Here is an 18,287-nt window from a genome sequence, read left to right as displayed (position 1 = left end):
CAAGTTTTCTACTTCTGAATAGAAATATGCCAACATAAGTTATCATAAAGTTTTGACATTCATCCAGCTCCCATGACCCATCCTCCTTTTAAAAAGAAAAAAAAAAAAAGTTTGGCTTTATTAGGGAAACATGAATTATTTCACTCAGGATAGACCAAGCCATACTGTGGTATCAGCTACAAATGCTCAATGGCTTGCAGCCAATGGCTTAATTCTTTTTTTTTTTTTTTTAACAATTTTATTTATGTATTATTTGAAAGAGAAAGAGAGAGAGAGAATGAGAGAGAGAGATCAGGAGAGGAGAGAGGTCAGCAGGAGAAGCAGACTCCTTGTCAAGCAGGGAGCCCTATGTGGGACTCGATCCCAGGACTCCAGGATCATGACCTGAGCCGAAGGCAGTCGCCCAACCAGCTGAGCCACCCAGGCACCCCAATGGCTTAATTCTTGCTCACACATTATGTTCCTTAAGATTCAGCAGGGCTCTGCTCCTCATCCTTGCATTCTTACTCTAAGCTTCTCCAAACCGATGGAGTAGTTACTCTCTGGACTACTGCTTGCCACCGTGACAGAGGGAAAGAAAGCTCCAGAACATCTTCCCTGGCAATAAGCTTTTAGCAGAGAAGAGACACATGACTTTTATGCTCATGACTCCTTCATCAAAAGCAGTCACTTGACACCCCCAACCACAAGGGGTCCAGTATGTTATGCTGAGCCCACAGGTAGCAAGCTGGGCATATTCTGTGCACTTATGACTAATGATGTGTTCACCCAGATTCTTGGTCTTCCAATCTGAGAGCTTTTAGACAATGGCTGCCCCCAAACCATTATTTTACAGATAAAGAAATTAAGGCAGAGGTAAACAATGAGAGAAGAACAAAGTGTTCCTTCTCAGTTCTTTGTTGTCATTGTTATTAAATCAAGATTTTAGTGCTACCATAAGCTCTGGAAATTAATCCAGTTGATTTTTTTGTAGCAATAGTGTCTGTAATCTGTAATCAAATTTTAGTGAGTTTCAGAAGGCAAAGGAAATGTGATCAGAAGCAATGAAGATAAAGTGCAAGGGATGATTTGGGAGTCTAAAAGTCTGATCTTAAAAGAAAGCCCAGCGTGTTCACAAAGAACAAGAGTGAAATGTTCCTGTTCAAATCCAAGAAGTACTCCAGATATGGACAGTGTTCACACTGAAAACGGGTGTGATGTTGGCATTAACACTAACACTGAGATGGTTTTGTGAGGCCTTCTCTGGCTTTTGAAATGAAGCTTTTAAATTGCACCAGTTAATAACCACAGACTGAGTCTGAGAGCAATAACATATCCCCTTAATAAAACTTTATGTATGAGTATTTTAATGAATTGTTTCAGTATACATAACTTTCAAAGAGAGCCAAGTTAGTGGTTGAAAACAGAATAGGTTTCAGTCCTTACTAAGAAACTCAATCCTAACAACTGGTATACAAGAATTAAAATGAAGAAAAGGGCCTGTCTTACACACTAGAATTTTTGGAAGCCATTCTTTTACACACTACGATTTAGAATTTCCAGGCATCTGTCTGTTGCTAGAATACCTACACACTTTGTGGAAGCTTTATTTGAAAATGCTGTGTACCTTGTCTAAAGGGCCAGCTGGGATGCCAGAAATAGTATCGGCTCTATTTATGTCTTTGGAGTAATTACAGTGGAATTTAAAGACTTAGTTTATAGATCCAAGAAGAAGATCTTCTGTGTACACTAAAAGGATGAATCCTTTCCAGACGACTTCTCATTTGGCTGAAGAAGAGCTTGAGGAAGCATTTCATAACGTCAGCCAAAGTCGTTTTTAGCAAGACCTGGGTGGGATTCTTGCTGTTGATATCCAAATTTAAAAAAGCCTTGATTTTAATCTATCCAAGGTTACTTTGTTGTAGTTATGAAACCATGAATCAATTTTAAAGCTTTCAGGGATGAAAGGAGATATTGAGACAAGTGCCTGCTATCTTTTGTTGAATGGGGGGAAAATATGTTAACCAATTTCCTGATGGCTTTGCCTGGTGGACTTGACTTTTGTTTAGCTAATGTCTTTTTGGAATGCATCTCTGTTTTTTCCTATTCATGCCCTGCCTCTTACCAAAGGCCAGCATGTGTATGTGTTCAAGGAGAAAGATGCAGTGTGTGTGGTCAGCCTGCTTGTCTTCCACTCACGGGGTGTAAGCAGGACTCTGCTCAGAGACGGGAGGCTTAATGCCAGTGAAGATGACCCAAGTACCTTGGGGGGGATTACAGGACTGGGCTTTCTGGACGAACGATGAAAGACGGCTTACATAGAGAATCGGTTGTGTCACCCCCACCCCCGTTTGAACTATGAGAATTATAATCAATTCCTTCGAAATGAGTCCCAGTCCACAACAGAACTTTGAGAGAATCCATTTAGATCAGCCTCCAAAGAGATCAGGAGAAACTTCACAGGCTGCGCAATCCATCCGACCTCTTAAATGTCCGTGTGTCTTCAAGAGGCCCTCTTATTATTATAAGCAATAATGATAGTGATTTAAACATTTTGCTTGCTTACTTGTTGTCAGACACCTTATGTGGTTCCACAAACTTCAAGGATGAATAAGCTAAACAGAATCTGTTCTCATGGAACACACTTTATACTGCCCCAACATTGTCTTAATCCTTAACACAAAACGTTAATACTGGCATTAAAAGCCCCATCTTACTGAGTCTGAGAGTGTGAGTGTCTTTCCTAAGGTCATAAAGCAAGAGAGCGATCAAGATTCAAACCCAAAGCTATCATCCAACTGCCTGGCCACCCATTTTTTTCTTTCCGACAGACGTCCTCCACAACACAGAATCAGATGCTTTTGGAAATGTTCGGGCCAAAATGATCGTGGCCCATTTTGTGGAAATTGAGCTCTTGAAGCACCCTCGGTATGCTTTTTTGTTCTACTGTTGATCTAGTTGAGTAAGGAAATAAATACACTTCCCCAAATGCCCTTCCTTCTATTGTTCTGGGCTACAGCCGACCCGAAGAGAAGGTTGTGTGAAATCTGGGAGGCCGGGGTAAAGCAGGAGCCATTACACTCTGAAGGACTTCCACGGTGGATATGGAAAAGAGATACGCAGACGCACCTGGGGATGGGGGGAGGTGGGGTCCAGCTTGACCTTGTTCTCCTCGATTCCCTGGACAGGTCTCCCTCCAGACTTCATGCTGACAAGCAGAGGCTGTGGCCGTGTTTGATGCTTGCCTTGGACTCCCTGAGGTGGAAGTTACATGGGGATCGTAGCTCCCTAGACTTCTCAGCAGGTAGTCCCTTCATGAAAGGATCTGCTTGGCTTCTCAGATTTCCTTGTAAGGTCCCAACGGTCTCCCCATGCCGGTGATTCTGGTGAGCTGGTGAGGACTTCCTTTATGATTGCCCAACAGATTCTCCTAGATCTTCTTTTCCCAACTCTTCCCATAGTTAGCTAAGATCCATTTCCAGTAAAATTCCTTCTTGCATAACTCTGACCGTGGTTCTTCTTCCCGTCACATGATGGGGCAGACCCAGTGTTAGCTGAGAGAAAACTCCGGCCTGACTTCCAACGCTCTCAGCTTAGTCGCATTTGAAGGCGGCTGTTCTTGGTAAATCCCGGGGCCACTTCAATTTTCACAAAAGTGTGCCACATCTGTTGTCAGCACAAGTGATCATGTGTCTGTCATCCATCAGGAACAAAAGCCTGAAATCTTTGCAGACAATCTTACACTGGTTTGCTACCCAGCTTTCATTGGAAGTTGTATGAAAGAAATTAATTCGTAGAGGTTTACCTTCCTGTGGAGACTTTTAAACTGGGGATTTTAGTCCATAGATAATCGCGTTGGCCTGAGGAAGGTATTAAATATGTTAGAATCAGTTACTAGTATTTAAAAATTGGGAGACTCCATTGAAAAGGTTGGATCTCTCATTTCTTTTTTAAAACTGGAAAGATCCCATGGCTTTGGGCCCACATTCCTAAATTGCAATACACACATCATTTTTGTTACTTGTTTGACCCCTCAGGTGTTAGAACTGGTGACCCTCCAGACAGTCTAGGTTTTACCACTTGGAACAAGGGTCATCGACAGATTCAAGGAGGTGTGCTGTAAGAAAAGCTATGAAAAATCTCCACTAATTTGTTCCAAAGATGTTGAGGATGTTGTGACTTTATAGCTAGCATCCAGGGGCCACATTTGGAACAAGACGGGGCATCCTTTGAGTTTCACATCCAACCTGTGACCATTCTTCTCCAAGTTTCATTAGCCTGAGACAGCACAACGAAGGGGCAAGTCTTCTCACTGGCTCTCTGAAGGCCTACCCTGCAGGTGGCTGGACCCATGGGCCGCCTGCCTCCATCCCCAGGCCCGCGTCCTGCTGGCACGGGAGTCCGGAGCTTTGCACCGCTCACCGCCCTGTTGATGCTAGAGCGTGGTCTGTCTTGCAGGTTTAGGTTCCAGACTTGGCTGCAGGGCTGGAGCGTTTCCTCCCATAAATGTATGATTTGCAACACTGTTGACTTTTGTTTAGCTTTCCTGTTTGTCATAGCTTGCAATGCTGCCTTTCGGTTAAGAATATTTGGCAACTCTGTGGAAACAGGCTGGCTGCCTGAAATCAAGAATTTAAAAGTTTAATTTAGGTTGATTATTCTCTAAAGAAAAAAAGGGAGATGCTTTTCAGCATAAATTTTCACTTCCTCATTGTGGAAGATCTTTTTATCAGCTGACTTAATAGAGTTATCTGTGAAGGACGAGAGATCTTCAAATAGACGTGGGAATGGTTATAAGTGAAAGATATATGTATATATATAAACAGTGTCTGGCACAAAGTTGGAACACAATAAATATTAGCTATTATTGCTGTATGTAACAAGATAAATTATGTAAGTGATTACGTTTCCTGTTTTACTTTGGCTTCCAGGAAGCTCCAAAGCAAATTTATGGCTCACTTACAATTACCTTGTAGGAATTATAGGTATGCCTAACTACTGAATCTTTGTTACCCATGTGATTTCTCTAACACTGCTTCCTGACTCTGATTATTTACTCCCTTTTCTCTATTAAACTCTATTTCTTTTTTTGTATTTTGTAATCCATGATAGAGATAAATGGAATGATTCTAATCTTTATTACCTAAAATCACATTTAGAGCTCCAGTCTCTGAACAGGTCTATGTATCCTTAATCTCTGAAAAAGTTCAATTCAATTAGCATCAGGGCCATTTTTTCTACCACAGAGACTTAAATGTCATTTTAGCATGAAAAAAATAGTATGTCCTTAAAGATAAAACCAAAACATTATAGCCTGGTATCGGCACCTTTGTCACGGCGACTTTGCCCTGTTTCTGCAGTTCTGTAGTTCCTTCGTGAAGTTTCCCCTCTGGCCAGCTTGGTCTGCTGAGATTTAGCTGTTTCACATCATGCAGCAAAGTGCAGGGCATAGTCAGCAAAATGAAGAAAGGGCCAAATCCTTGGGAAAGGCATCATGTCCAACAGCCCTCCTGCATTTCCATAGCCCTGGTATATGGAGGCCTCTGGGTTTTCTTGCTTTAGACACACTTTGGGGACAAACGTGGGCAGTGGAGTTATTTTTCCAAATAAAAAAGAGAAAGTTTGGAAAGAGAGAAAAAAAAAAAAAGACTAGATTCATTTTGGCTCTGTTTCTTATAAACAACACAAAGCCTGGTTAAGCTCTTTGCTGACCCAGGAGCACATCTGCGTGGAAGTGTTTTGTTTTCCTTTTTTACAATAAGGTTAATTTCCAAGCGTAGTGATTTCCTGACCTTCTTTCAGGATGCTACCCTTTTACCTCTCGATAATCTTAGTCCCCCTCTAACTTCCCTTCCCTTCACTCTTTCTTTCATTTTATTGATTCTACAAATATTTGTTGAGCCCTTTTATGGGTCAGGCATAATGACAGGCATTGGGGAGGGGGTAAAGAGCAAAACAAATAAGTACTTACCTTATGAGCGAGGGGAGAGCAAAAGCCAAACCAATCCCTTAAAAAAAGAAAAATTGTAAGTTTAGAAAGCCATAAGAACTATGTAGAAATCTATATAAAAGTCTAACTGTTCAGGGCACCTGGGTGGCTCAGTGGGTTAAAGCCTCTGCCTCCTGCTCAGGTCATGATCTCAGGGTCCTGGGATCAAGCCCCACGTCGGGCTCTCTGCTTGGCGGGGAGCCTGCTCCTCCTCTCTCTCTGCCTGCTTCTTTGCCTACTTGTGATCTCTGTCTGTCAAATGAATAAATAAAATCTTAAAAAAAAGAAAAATTGTAAGTTCAGATAGCCATAAGAACTATGTAGAAATCTATATAAAAGTCTAACTGTTCTGTAAATAAATGCATAACATTAAATGGAGACATTTAAGCCTAAGGTTAGAGAAAGGGTTAGGGGATGAACATGTTGGGAATATGTGTGGTCATGAAGGTGTCTCTGAGGAAATAACATTTTGGAAGAGGAAAAGGAAGAAATAAAAAGAGAGATAAGTCCCAATCAGAGTGTCAGAGCACATTTTTTTGAGATTAAAAAGCTCCTACAAGAGTGCCTGTTTACATATATTTTATATTATATATTATACGTGAAGATAGGATAAAGAATATGTAATATGTAATACATAATATTTGTGTCACATATATGTCGTTTACACAGATAATACAGTCAAAAAGACAAATTTTAAGCTATTTATTCTCTTATCTTAATTTTCTACGTTTATGAAAATTATATGGGATACAAATCTTTATCATTTAAGGAGATAAAGTGCTATTTTCTCAAAAAAAATGAATGTCTAAGAGGTAGCAAGATCAGCATATGTGTCCTTCAAGAACATGAGTAGTGGAGAGACTAGGGGACACAAGACAGATAGATCCCTATGACATGGGGACTGTATGGGGGGGAGTGTGCTTATGTAGAGGACGAGCAAAAAAGAGGGTCACTGGCAACCTGGTGTGTCAGGGAAAGCTTCCTGGGAACGGGGATGCAAGATCCCAATCTGAAGGATGATAAAATCGAAGCAAGAGAAGGGGGAATAGCGTGAGAAGAGACAGAAAAGTAAGCAGTAGTGTGGATATGTGAGAGTAAAGGTGGGGATGGGTCGGCAAATATGGAATTGGATGCTGTTGGCAAACAGATGATAGCTAAATCCAGATGGATGGTAGTGCCAAGAGCGCTAGAGAAAATCTGTTGGAAAACAGAAAATCTAGATGAAAGAATAGGCCACCAACTACATGGTAAAGCAGGAGAGTCCCAAGAATGGGGACAAAGAGGAAGCCGTCATTGTGGCCCAGGGAGGGTACTCAACACTGGCAAGTGATTCCATTTGGAATCAATGCTCCATAGTATCAGTGGTAGCCAGGAAGCCCAGCAAGAGAAGCACTGATGCGGTATCGCTGCATTTAGAAAGATCTTTGGAGACATTCCCAAAAGCAGGATTCCCAAAATCCATTTGAGGGGGTTGTAAAAGGAAAGGATGAGCCCATGGATGAAGAGCCTTGCATGAGTTTTGTAAGAGGTCTCACTGCAAAGGTTAGGACGCCAGAGGGACCACTCACAGAGCTCACATGATTCCACGGAGGGATTTTTTTCTGCTGTGGTTGTTTTGTTTTTCAAGGGAGCAAAGATTTAAACATTTATTTAGGTGAAGGGAAAGAAGCCAAAACAGAAGGGACAGTGGAAGATAAACAGTAAATATTACATTTGATTGATCATGGTCTTGAAGGAAAACAGATGAGATCAAGGGTAATACTGAAGATGTTGGCATCGAACACAAAACAGGGCATCTTACTCTCTGACCATGGATACAAAAAGGCAGGGAAAGGACAGATGATGTCAAATTTCTGCATGGCAAGGATGGACAGGAGGCTGAGATAGTTCACACCTGATGACATGAATGTAGGAGATAAGACCAGGTGTTCAAGAAAAGGCTGTGGGGTCACATAAAAGACTCAGGAGTGGTGAAAATGAGAAAGGGACCCAGGGACAACAAGAATGGGAACCCACTCAGGCCAGATTCAAGGACTGGTGAACAAACTTGAAGGTGTCCCACCTGAAACTGAAGAATATTGATGAGGTGAGTGAGGGGGTGATCTTCTCTATTATGTGATTCTCTTCAACAGAATGCAGTAATATAAGAATAGGAAAGAGGAGATGAAACATGGGTCTGGAGTTTTTTTCTGAAAGATATAACAGGAATTGGGGAGGGGTCTGAAACTATACCTGAAAGATATAACAGGAAGAGCATGAGATGTGGGAGAGGGTGAGGTTCTGCAGGCGAGTTAAACAATGGTTTTGGGTGTTACCACTTCACCTGGGATGGATCAGGACAGAAAGAATACTGCAGTAGACAGTCAATGAGAAGAGAGAAATATACTAACTGAGGTTCTCTATGAGACAGAGAACAGTATAACAGGAGGAAAAGAACATCGAAAATTTATGATGTGCTTGAGAATGAAAACAGGCATTGTAGTCCTAATATTTCACGTGTTTCCATAAATATTGCTTAAACTAAATCAGTTGAATTTTCAGGGAACTCACCAAGGACCAAAGACATCTCTGGAATGAATAAAACGTTATGCTGATTATTCAGATATATGCATTATCTAATACTGGGGGCAAGTGGTGAATTTTTAGGTCTAAGCTATGCTAGCTAAAGACAGATTCTAGGGTGAATTGTTTATTCTACTGTCCTTCTAATCATGAAAAGATAAGACCAGTAAGACTGCGGGATACTTCAAATGTGCACACGAGTCCTTCTAGTAAGAAAAGATAGTTTTATCAAAATAAAACTTTGAAGGGAGATTCCTTTTTACAGGTGCTCCTAGCCTGTGGGTGAAATGTTCATAATCAAGTAGGACCACACATTTGAGGGATTGATTACCCTAAGCAGCAGGAGTTCTTGAAGATGATGCCAGCTTGCTGCTGTGGCTCAAATCCTTTGCAGAGCAGTAGAGAACATGGCACAAGGATGATGGTAAGCCCTTTTGGCTTTATTTCACAGCTTTTTAGACTTTAGGGTTTTCATTTTTGGTGAAGATAGTAAATACACACCAATGTATATTTATCATTTGTTAATTTCTTAAACTTTAGAGGATACATTTAACTCTGTTAAATACATTAACATCTAAATGAGGATACATTTAAAAGAGGATACATTTATCCTCTTAAACTTTAGAGGATACATTTAATTTTGTACACTGTGGAAAGAAAGTAAACAAGAAATTACGGAGTAAGATGACAGAAAAGTTTCTACCATTTTCCCCCCTTAACAAACACTGATTTTGACAATTGCCCAAAGAAAAGAGTACCTCTGTGGAAGTCCAGGAGTCCAGCAGAGAAGTTTCTACACATGGTTGGAATGAAAACATCCAAAATTAGATCCACTGAAGAGGGTAAGAGAACAGTTTCACTATACTGACATCACCTCTCACCCAGGGTGGCAGAACTCAGTGCCAAGAGACTCTCTTGGCCTATGATTTATCCCATGGAAGAACAAGAGAGTGCAGGAGCTAGTACCCTTCTTCCGCAGCTACAATGGATGATTCCAAGGAGACCCACTTCTTTCCTGTGCCATCTAGAATACCAAGGTTAGCTGTATGACTGAGGGGTGTGGAGGAGCAAAGAAAGTAGCAGCCAGGGCTCAGACATATCAAAGAGAGGTGGATCCTAGAGATGGCTTCACAGACTCCATCAGGAAGGCTGCCATGAGTTGCTGGAGGACGCTTTGCCTGTAGGTCTACCCAGCTGACCCACAGGTAACCTCGGAAACCTCCCCCACACTACCCCCACTCCATGGCTGGCTCCCTGCCCACTCCCCCAGCAGTGATGAGTGCTAGCCTTTGCAGGTAGCTTCTGAGCATGCACAGAAAGCCAGCTTGGCTCCACAGGATCCAGAGAAAGCACAGGAACTTGAGCACTCTACACCACACTAAGGAAAGAAAATGGGAGGATGTCAGCACCTGGCCTGGCTTTGTAGAATCAATAGAAGGCATGAAATCTTAAGAAGGGTGCCCCAAGGGGGAACAAGAAGTGTGCAGCATGCATATCCATAGAAAAGGCCTGAGAAATCCTCAGAATCCCTAACTGGGATGACAGAAGTTATTCTTGCCCCTACTCCCGATCCCCAGAGTCAGTCAGTCAAAAATGGAGGATATGATCGCGTCTTCACATACAAAGACAACAACACAGGACTTCAAGGAACGTGAAAAAATCAAGGACACAGGATACTGCCAAAGGAATTTTCCAGTAACCAAGCCCAAAGAAAAGGAAAACTGCAACTTACCCAGAAAAAATTCAAAGTAGTTGCCTTGAAGAAGCTCAGCAAGCTGTAGAAAAACACAAAAGGACAATTCAATACATTTCAGGAAAAACACTACATGAACAAAATGAGAAGTTTAATAGAGAGATAGAAATCACAAAAAAAGGAGCCAAATAGAAATTCTGTTGCTGCAGAATAAAGTGAATGGAATGAAAAATGCCACCGAGAGCCTCATCATCAGCATGCATGATCAAGCAGAAAAAAGAATCTGTGAACTTGGAGAGACGATTTCAAATCACCCAGTCAGAGAACAAATAAAAACAGAACGACAAAGAGTGAAAAAAAATGAGGTGAATTATAGGATACCATTAGGACAAACAATTTATGCATTATTGGAGACCCAGAAAAGATCAGTGAGAGAAAGGAACAGAAAATTTATTTTCTGAGAACTTCCCAAATCTTGGGTGAGATTTTGACATCCACATTCTATTAAGATCATAGGCCCCCAAACAGATCCAACCCAGATATCTTCTCCAAGACACACTAGGATAGAATTGTCTAAAATCAAAGACAAAGAGGGAATTTTTAAAGAAGCAGGAAAAAAAAAATTCCTCACAGGCAAGGGAACCCCCATGTCAGCATATTTCTCAGAAACCTTGCAAGCCAGAGGAGAGGGGGTGATACATTCAAGATGCTGAGAGGAAAAAAACAACTGCCAACCAAGAAGAATTTACCTGACAAAACTGCCATTTCTCTTTAGAAAGGGACAGCTAAAGATTCCCACACAAACAGAAGCTGAGGAAGTTTATTACCACTAGATTGGCTTTATGTAAGAAATGCCAACAGGAATTGTGTAAGCCAAAATGAGACGACACTGATTAGTAACATGAAAACATTTACATATAAATGTAAATATAAATATAAATATAAAATATTGTATTTAAAATATTAAATACAAATATAAAATATAAAACACATTGGTAAGATAAGCATCAGTCAAATTCAAACTACTCTAATACTGTGACATAGTGGTATGCAAATCCTTAACTCTAGTACAAGGGTTAAAGGAAAAGATCATGAAAAAGAACTAACTCCAATAATTTGTTAATTGGTATGCAACATAAAAAGATGTGAACGGTGATATCAAAAACAAAACGGGAGAGGGGAAATAAAAAATAGGATTTTTGTAGGCAATTGAGGTGATGTGTTATCAGCTTAACATTCACAGATGTTTTCCATAGGCTTCATGGAAATCACACAACAAAAACCCACAGCAGACAAGAAGGGAATCAAATCATCTGCCTCAGAAAATCATCAGTGCACAAAGGAAAACAGCAAGAGAGGAAGAAAAGAACAAAGGAATTACCAAACACCCTGAAAACAATAAAATAGCATTAGAAAGTCTTTACCTATTGATAATTAATTTACATGTAAATGGATTAAACTTTTGATTAAAAGATGTGGTATGGCTGAATAGATAATAAGACCGGAGCCAACTATATGCTCTCTACAAGAGAGTTACTCAGGTTTAAGGACACACATAGGCCAAAAGTGAAGGAATAGAAAAACTTATTCCATGAGAATGGAAACCAATAAAGAGCAGGGGTAGCTATATACATACCACATAAAATAGACTGCAAGTCGGAAACTGTGACAAGAGACAAAGAAAGTCATTGTATAATGATAAAGGGGTTGATTTATCATGACAATGGTAAGTATGTGCACATCAGAGAACCTGTGTATATTAAGCAAATACTAGTAAATCTGAACAGAGAAATAGATAAATATACAATTAAAAGTAGGGACTTCACTACCCCACTTTCACCAATGTGCAGATCATCCAGACAGAAAATAAATGAGGAAGGATTGGATTTGAATTATATTTTAGACCAAATGGACCTAACAGACATATACAAAACATTTCATCCAACAGCAGCAGAATACACATTCTTCTCAAGTGTGCCTGGAACGTTCTCCAGAACAGATCACATGTTAGGCCACAAAGTCTTAACAAATTTAAGAAGACTGAAATAATACCAAGTTTCTTTTCTGACCACAGTAGTATAAAACCAGATATCAGTTATAGGAGGAAAACTAGGAAATTCACAAATATGTGAGATTAATATTCTCCAATGGATCAAAGAAGAAATTTAAGGGAAATCCAAAAATATCTTGAGACACAACATACCAAAACTATGGAATGAAGCAAAAGCAGTTCTAAGAGTTCTAACGGTGAGATCCGCCTACATTAAGAAAAAATAAAGTTCTCAAATAAATAATTTAACTTTACATCACAAGAAGCTAAGCTTTAAGTTAGTGGAGGGAAGGGAATAACAGAACAGAAATAAATAAAATAGAGACTCTAAAGACAACAGAGAATATCAACAAAACTGAGTTATTCTACCAAAAGAGAAACAAAATTGCCAAATGTTTAACTAGATGAACTAAGGCCACAAAAGAGAAGATTCAAATAAATAAAATCAGAAGTGAAAGAGGAGACATTACTACTGATCCTGCAGAAATCAGAAAGGATCATAAGAAACTACTCTGAAACTACTACGCCAACAAATTTGATAACCTAGAGGAAATGGATAAATTCCTAAAGTCAAACCACCTACCAAGACTGATTCATGAAAAAATAGAAAATCTAAACAGACTGTTAATGAGGGAGAAGATTGGCTTAGTAATCAAAAATGTCCGAATGAAGAAAGGTCTGGGACCGAGTGGTTTCAATGGTGAATTCTACCAAATATTTAAGGAAGAACTAATACCAGTTATTTTCAAACTCTTTTGAAAATTTGAAGGGGAGAAAACACTTCCAAAATCATCTTATGAGGTGAATATTACTCTGGTATCCAACATCAGACAAGGACACTAAAAGAGATAATTGTAGGACGGGATACCTCATGAGAATGCATTTGAAAATTTCTCAACAAAATATTAGCAAACTGAATTCAACAACATAGCAAAGAGATCATATACCATGATCAAGTGAGATTTACTTCAGGGATGCAAAGATAGCTCAACATCCAGAAATCAACAAATGTGATACATCCCTTTAAGAAAAGGAAGGGATAAAACTCATATAATCATCCCCATAAATGAAGAAAAACATTTGATGAAAATAGACCTCTTTTCGTTATAAAAACTCTCAATAAATTCAGTATAGTTGGAATGTTAACTCAATGGAATGAAGTCCAGGGTGACAAGCACGCAGATTACATCATCTTCAAGGCAGAGACACTGAAATTTTTTCCTCTAAGATCAAAAACAAGACAAAAGTGTATCCCCTCACCACTTGTATACAACATAGTACTGGAAGGTCTAGCCCCAGCAAATAGAAAGGAAAAAGTAAAATTGTCTGTGTTTGCAGATGACATGATAATATATGTAGAAAACCTTGAAGAATCTGTTAAAAAACAAACAAACAACTGTTAGAACAGATAAAACAAATTCAGTGAAGTTGTAGGAGACAAATCAATGTGCAAAAATCAGTTGCATTTCTATACACTAACAACTAGTTTGAAAAAGAAATTAAGAAAGCAATTCCTTTTACAATAGCATCAGAAAGAATAAAATACTTAAGAATAAATTTATCCTGGGGGTAAAAAAAAATCTTTAAACTGAAAACTATAAAACATTTGATGAAAAAAATCAAAGAAGACATAGATAAAGGGAAAACTATCCCATCTTAATGAATGGGAAGAATTAATATTGTTAAAACACCCATAGTAATCTGTAGATCCAAAGCAGTCTGTTTCATAAAAGCAGACACATAGATCAGTGGAACAGAATAGAAAGCCCAGGAATAGACCCATACGTATATGGTCAACTGATTCCAACACAGGTGATGAGGGTACACAATTGGGCAGTGATGGTCTCTTCAATAAACGGTACTGGGAAAACTGGGTATCCTCGTGAAAGAAATGAAATTGTCTCCTTGTCATATACCATATGCAAAAATCAACTCAAAATGGATTAAAAACTTAAAAGTAAGATCTGAACATGTAAAACTCCTCTAAGAAAGGATGGGGGAAAAGCTCCTTGACGTTGGTCTTGGACATGATGGTTTAGATCTGACACCAAAAACAAAAGCAACAAAAGCAAAAATAAACATTTGGGACTATATTAAACTAAAATATTTCTGTATAGCAAAGGAGATGATGAACAAAGTGAAAAGGAGAAATGGAATGGGAGAAAATAATTGCAAACCGTGTATCTGCAAAGGGCTTATATTCAAATTACTTAAGGAACGCTTACAACTCAACAACAAAAACAAACAAGTTAAAAAACACCCAAATAACCCAATTAAGAAATGGGCAAAGGAACAGATTAGACATTTTTCCAAAGAAGACATACAAATTGCTGATATGTCTATGAAAAGTGCTCCACATCACTAATCATCAGGAAAATGTAAATCAAAACCATAATAACGTATCACCTCACACCTGTTAGGGTGTCTGTTATCAAAAACACAGAAGAGATGACAAATGTTAGCAGGGATGTGGAGAAAAGAAAGTCCTCAGATACTGCCGGTGAGAATGTAAATTGGTATACCCCCTATGAAAAACAGTATGGAAGGATCCTCAGAAAATTAAGAATAGAAATATAATATGACCCAGCAACCCGCTTCTGGGTATATATCCAGAGGAAGTGAAATCCCTATCTTGAAGGGGCATGTGTACTCCCATATTCATTGCAACATTATTCACAATAGCCAAGGTATGAAAACAACCTAAGTGTCTTTCAGTGGATGAATTGATAAAGGAAATCTGGTACCTACAAACAATGGGATATTATTCAGCCTTAAAAAAGAAGGACTGCTTGCTATTTGTGACAACATGGTTGAAACTGGAGGGTAGTATGCTGAGTAGTATATGCCAGAAAAAAAAGACGAATGCTGTATGGTGTCACTTACGTGTGGAATCTAAGAGCTGAATTCATAGAAACAGAGAGTAGAATGGTGGTCGTCAGGGGCTGGGGCTGAGGGTGGGGGAAATGGGAGAGGGAGTCTGAAAAAATGGTACCAACTTTCAGTTATAAAATTTGTTTGAGTATCTAATGTTCATCATGACGACTATAGTTAATAATTCTGTATTGTTTACTTAAAATTTGCTAAGAGAAGTCCATCATCTGTGTTCCCACCAAAAAGGAAAAAAAAAAAGATATCTGTGTTAATTAACTTGATTGTGGGAGTCATTTCACCATGTATACATAGACCAAATCATAGTGTTGTAACTTTAAATATATTGCAATTTTATCGGTCAATTATACTTCAGTAAAACCGAGGGGGGTTACCTGCAGCAGAAATAAAGTGATTTATGGATTTTGATAAAGTCTTTTTACTTTATAACCAAGATGGAGGAGCTTGCAAGCTAAAAGGAATATGGAAGCTGGTTCTTGCTTATGTGACAAGACCTCACATAGGCTTCATTCCTTCCCAGGTGGATTGTAGCCCATTTACTTCTACCCCAGAAGCAATTTGCAATGGGTTGTTGGATTTCTCAATAGCCAAGGGTCTGAAAATACAACCAAATTCCCTCATTATCAGCCCCCGACATGCTTCCCCAGATTCCGTGTCAAAGCTCTGACCGTGGAAGCTGGTTCTACCTGTCACGCCTCATGTGCGCAGCTAGTGGCGGAACAGGGCTCCTGGAGGTAGGAACCAAAGTCACGGTAACGCTCTTCCTCCAGCGAGCACAAGCAACCCCAAACAATACTGGGGAGTCTCAAACTCCTTAAACTATTTTCTAAAATGTTTTCTACTCCACCAAATAGAAAACATTCTCTTCCATTTACTTTTCCCCTTAATTTTTTTTAAACCCAAGGGTATTTTAAAAGAAAATGCTATCCATATGTTTTTGATTCATTTACACTTAAATCATTAAAAGCCTGTTTTGTAAGAGCTTTTTGATGTCCAGAAAGTTTTTTTCTGAGTCCTTTTTATAAGTCATTTAAAGCTGGTCTTCCTTCCCTTTTTCCTCCTGCTCTGTCCCCAACTTGCAAAAGAGAGAAAAAAAAAAAAGGCAAAACAGAAAGTTGAATTTTGCTGGGAGCAGATGGTTTTTAACCTCAAGGGTTAGGGTCTAGTTAAAACTTTAGCTCAGACATACCAGTTTATTTCTCAGCTAGGACATGTTCACACTCGTGCTCAAAAACTAAGACCCCAGGTAGTCAAATGTAATGTCTTTGCCATGATCATGGACATTCACGATATCACGACCCTTTTGGTTGGCGATCTTTCTGCCAGAAGAAGCGACGCTCTTCAAGGTCGATTTATAATCCCCTCACCCCACACAATTCACAGTGCACACGTCACGCGTCACGTGGCCCTCGCTCCTCTTGCCCAGGCGTTCCAAGGACACGCTGCCCCGTGGAGCCTGTCAGGTGTTCTTGTTAGTGACTTCCTGGATATATGCTCCGAACTCAGCCTGACTCTGCTCATCTAGACGCTGCAGCTGTGCCTCTGAGGCACAGGAAGGCAGAGGGGAATATCTCGAAGACTGTTGGGGGTCTCTGCATTATTTCCTTAATGACTGAGAAAAGTCCAGTTTGGGAAGAGTTGACCACATGGGGATTGGGATTTGTTAAAAGCCTTGCGCTTAGGATTAGAGGCCAATGCCACGTGAGGCTTTCAGACCCGGCTTTGTCTTGTATCCTTCCCTACTAACTAACAGTCAGTCATCTAGCCTTGAGCCCTTTTGCCCTTTCAGAAGATACCACACTATGGGGCCGAAAAGCTAATGATTTTTTTTCCCTCCCCCCTATGGATACTTTATGCCAACCAAAACTTATAAGCAAAACATTAATGGTAGTACTAAGGGGAAAACGAGTTCTCAAGTTATGAACCGTTTGTACTTAAATAATTGCGTATATAACACCAGATAGCGGAAGTCCAGGAAATCTCTATCCCCTGTAACTTGCCAATTTAATTTGCAAAAATTTATGCAAAGTAAGTGATGATTTATTAGTGTAAAGGTTTAGCCATCCAAGGTTGTTTCTACTGGTGAAATATTTATAACAAAAGAGAACTCACCCAATATAAATAAGTAAGGTATTGAATCTGTGAAGCAAGGTGTTTCATAGAAAGTAATTAAATGCAACTACTTATAATGTGGTTCTAGGAGAACGTATAATGGCACAGAAAGTATATGGAGTAGTATATGGAGTATAAAATGTCAATTTTATAAGAGAATTACTGCATGATGCTATCTTGAGCCTACACGAGGTCTAAAATAAACAGGAACTAAGATTAAGGCACTAAGGATAATTTTACTTTTTTTTCAGTATGTATTTGAAAAATTCCCTGTAATGTGCCTGCAATATGCTTTTGTAGTATATTTTTATACTAAAAACATTTACAGTGTTAAGTGTTGATGTTAAAAAGCCAATGACAAAAAGATTTTCAGCATTTAATTCTTAATGTAGGACATGCGTGCATACGCCAACATCTTCTGATTGTAAAAGCTTGCCCAAATCTCTACACCAAATGCTAACCTTTCACCTCTACTAACTTCTGCTGAGGATGAACAATATTCTAATAATTTTATATTTCTGTGATTCATGAAAGCTACACAGAGTCGTGTAATCAGATGGCAGCATTTATTAGAACTACTCCCCTTAATAGTCCTCCTTATAATAATACAGGATTTAATTTCTGGCATTATGAACATGTATTAAGACCTCCACTCCATATAGGAGTCTTAGTATGACCAGTAAATTAGTGATCAGGCAAAATTTCGAATGGCAAATGCTATATGCCATAAAGTTCTCTACAGCAAACTTGTATCTTAGGTCCCAGTGATTTTCTCCCTAAGTTTCATTATAATTATTTAGTTTTACAACTTGAGTAACAAAGCATTCCTCTGGTCCCAGTCCAGAAAAGCACATTTTCTTTCTTTCCTTTTTTTTTTTAATTTTTATTTATTTATTTGACAGATTGCAGGTAGGCAGAGAGGCAGTCAGAAGAGAGAGGGGGAAGCAGATTCCCTGCTGAGCAGAGAGCCCGATGTGGGGCTCAATCCCAGGGTCCGGGGATCATGACCTGAG

Source organism: Martes martes (assembly GCF_963455335.1).
Source record: "Martes martes genome assembly, chromosome: 11".
NCBI classification, from domain to species: Eukaryota; Metazoa; Chordata; class Mammalia; order Carnivora; family Mustelidae; genus Martes; species Martes martes.
Note: the sequence above shows the minus strand (reverse complement) of the source record.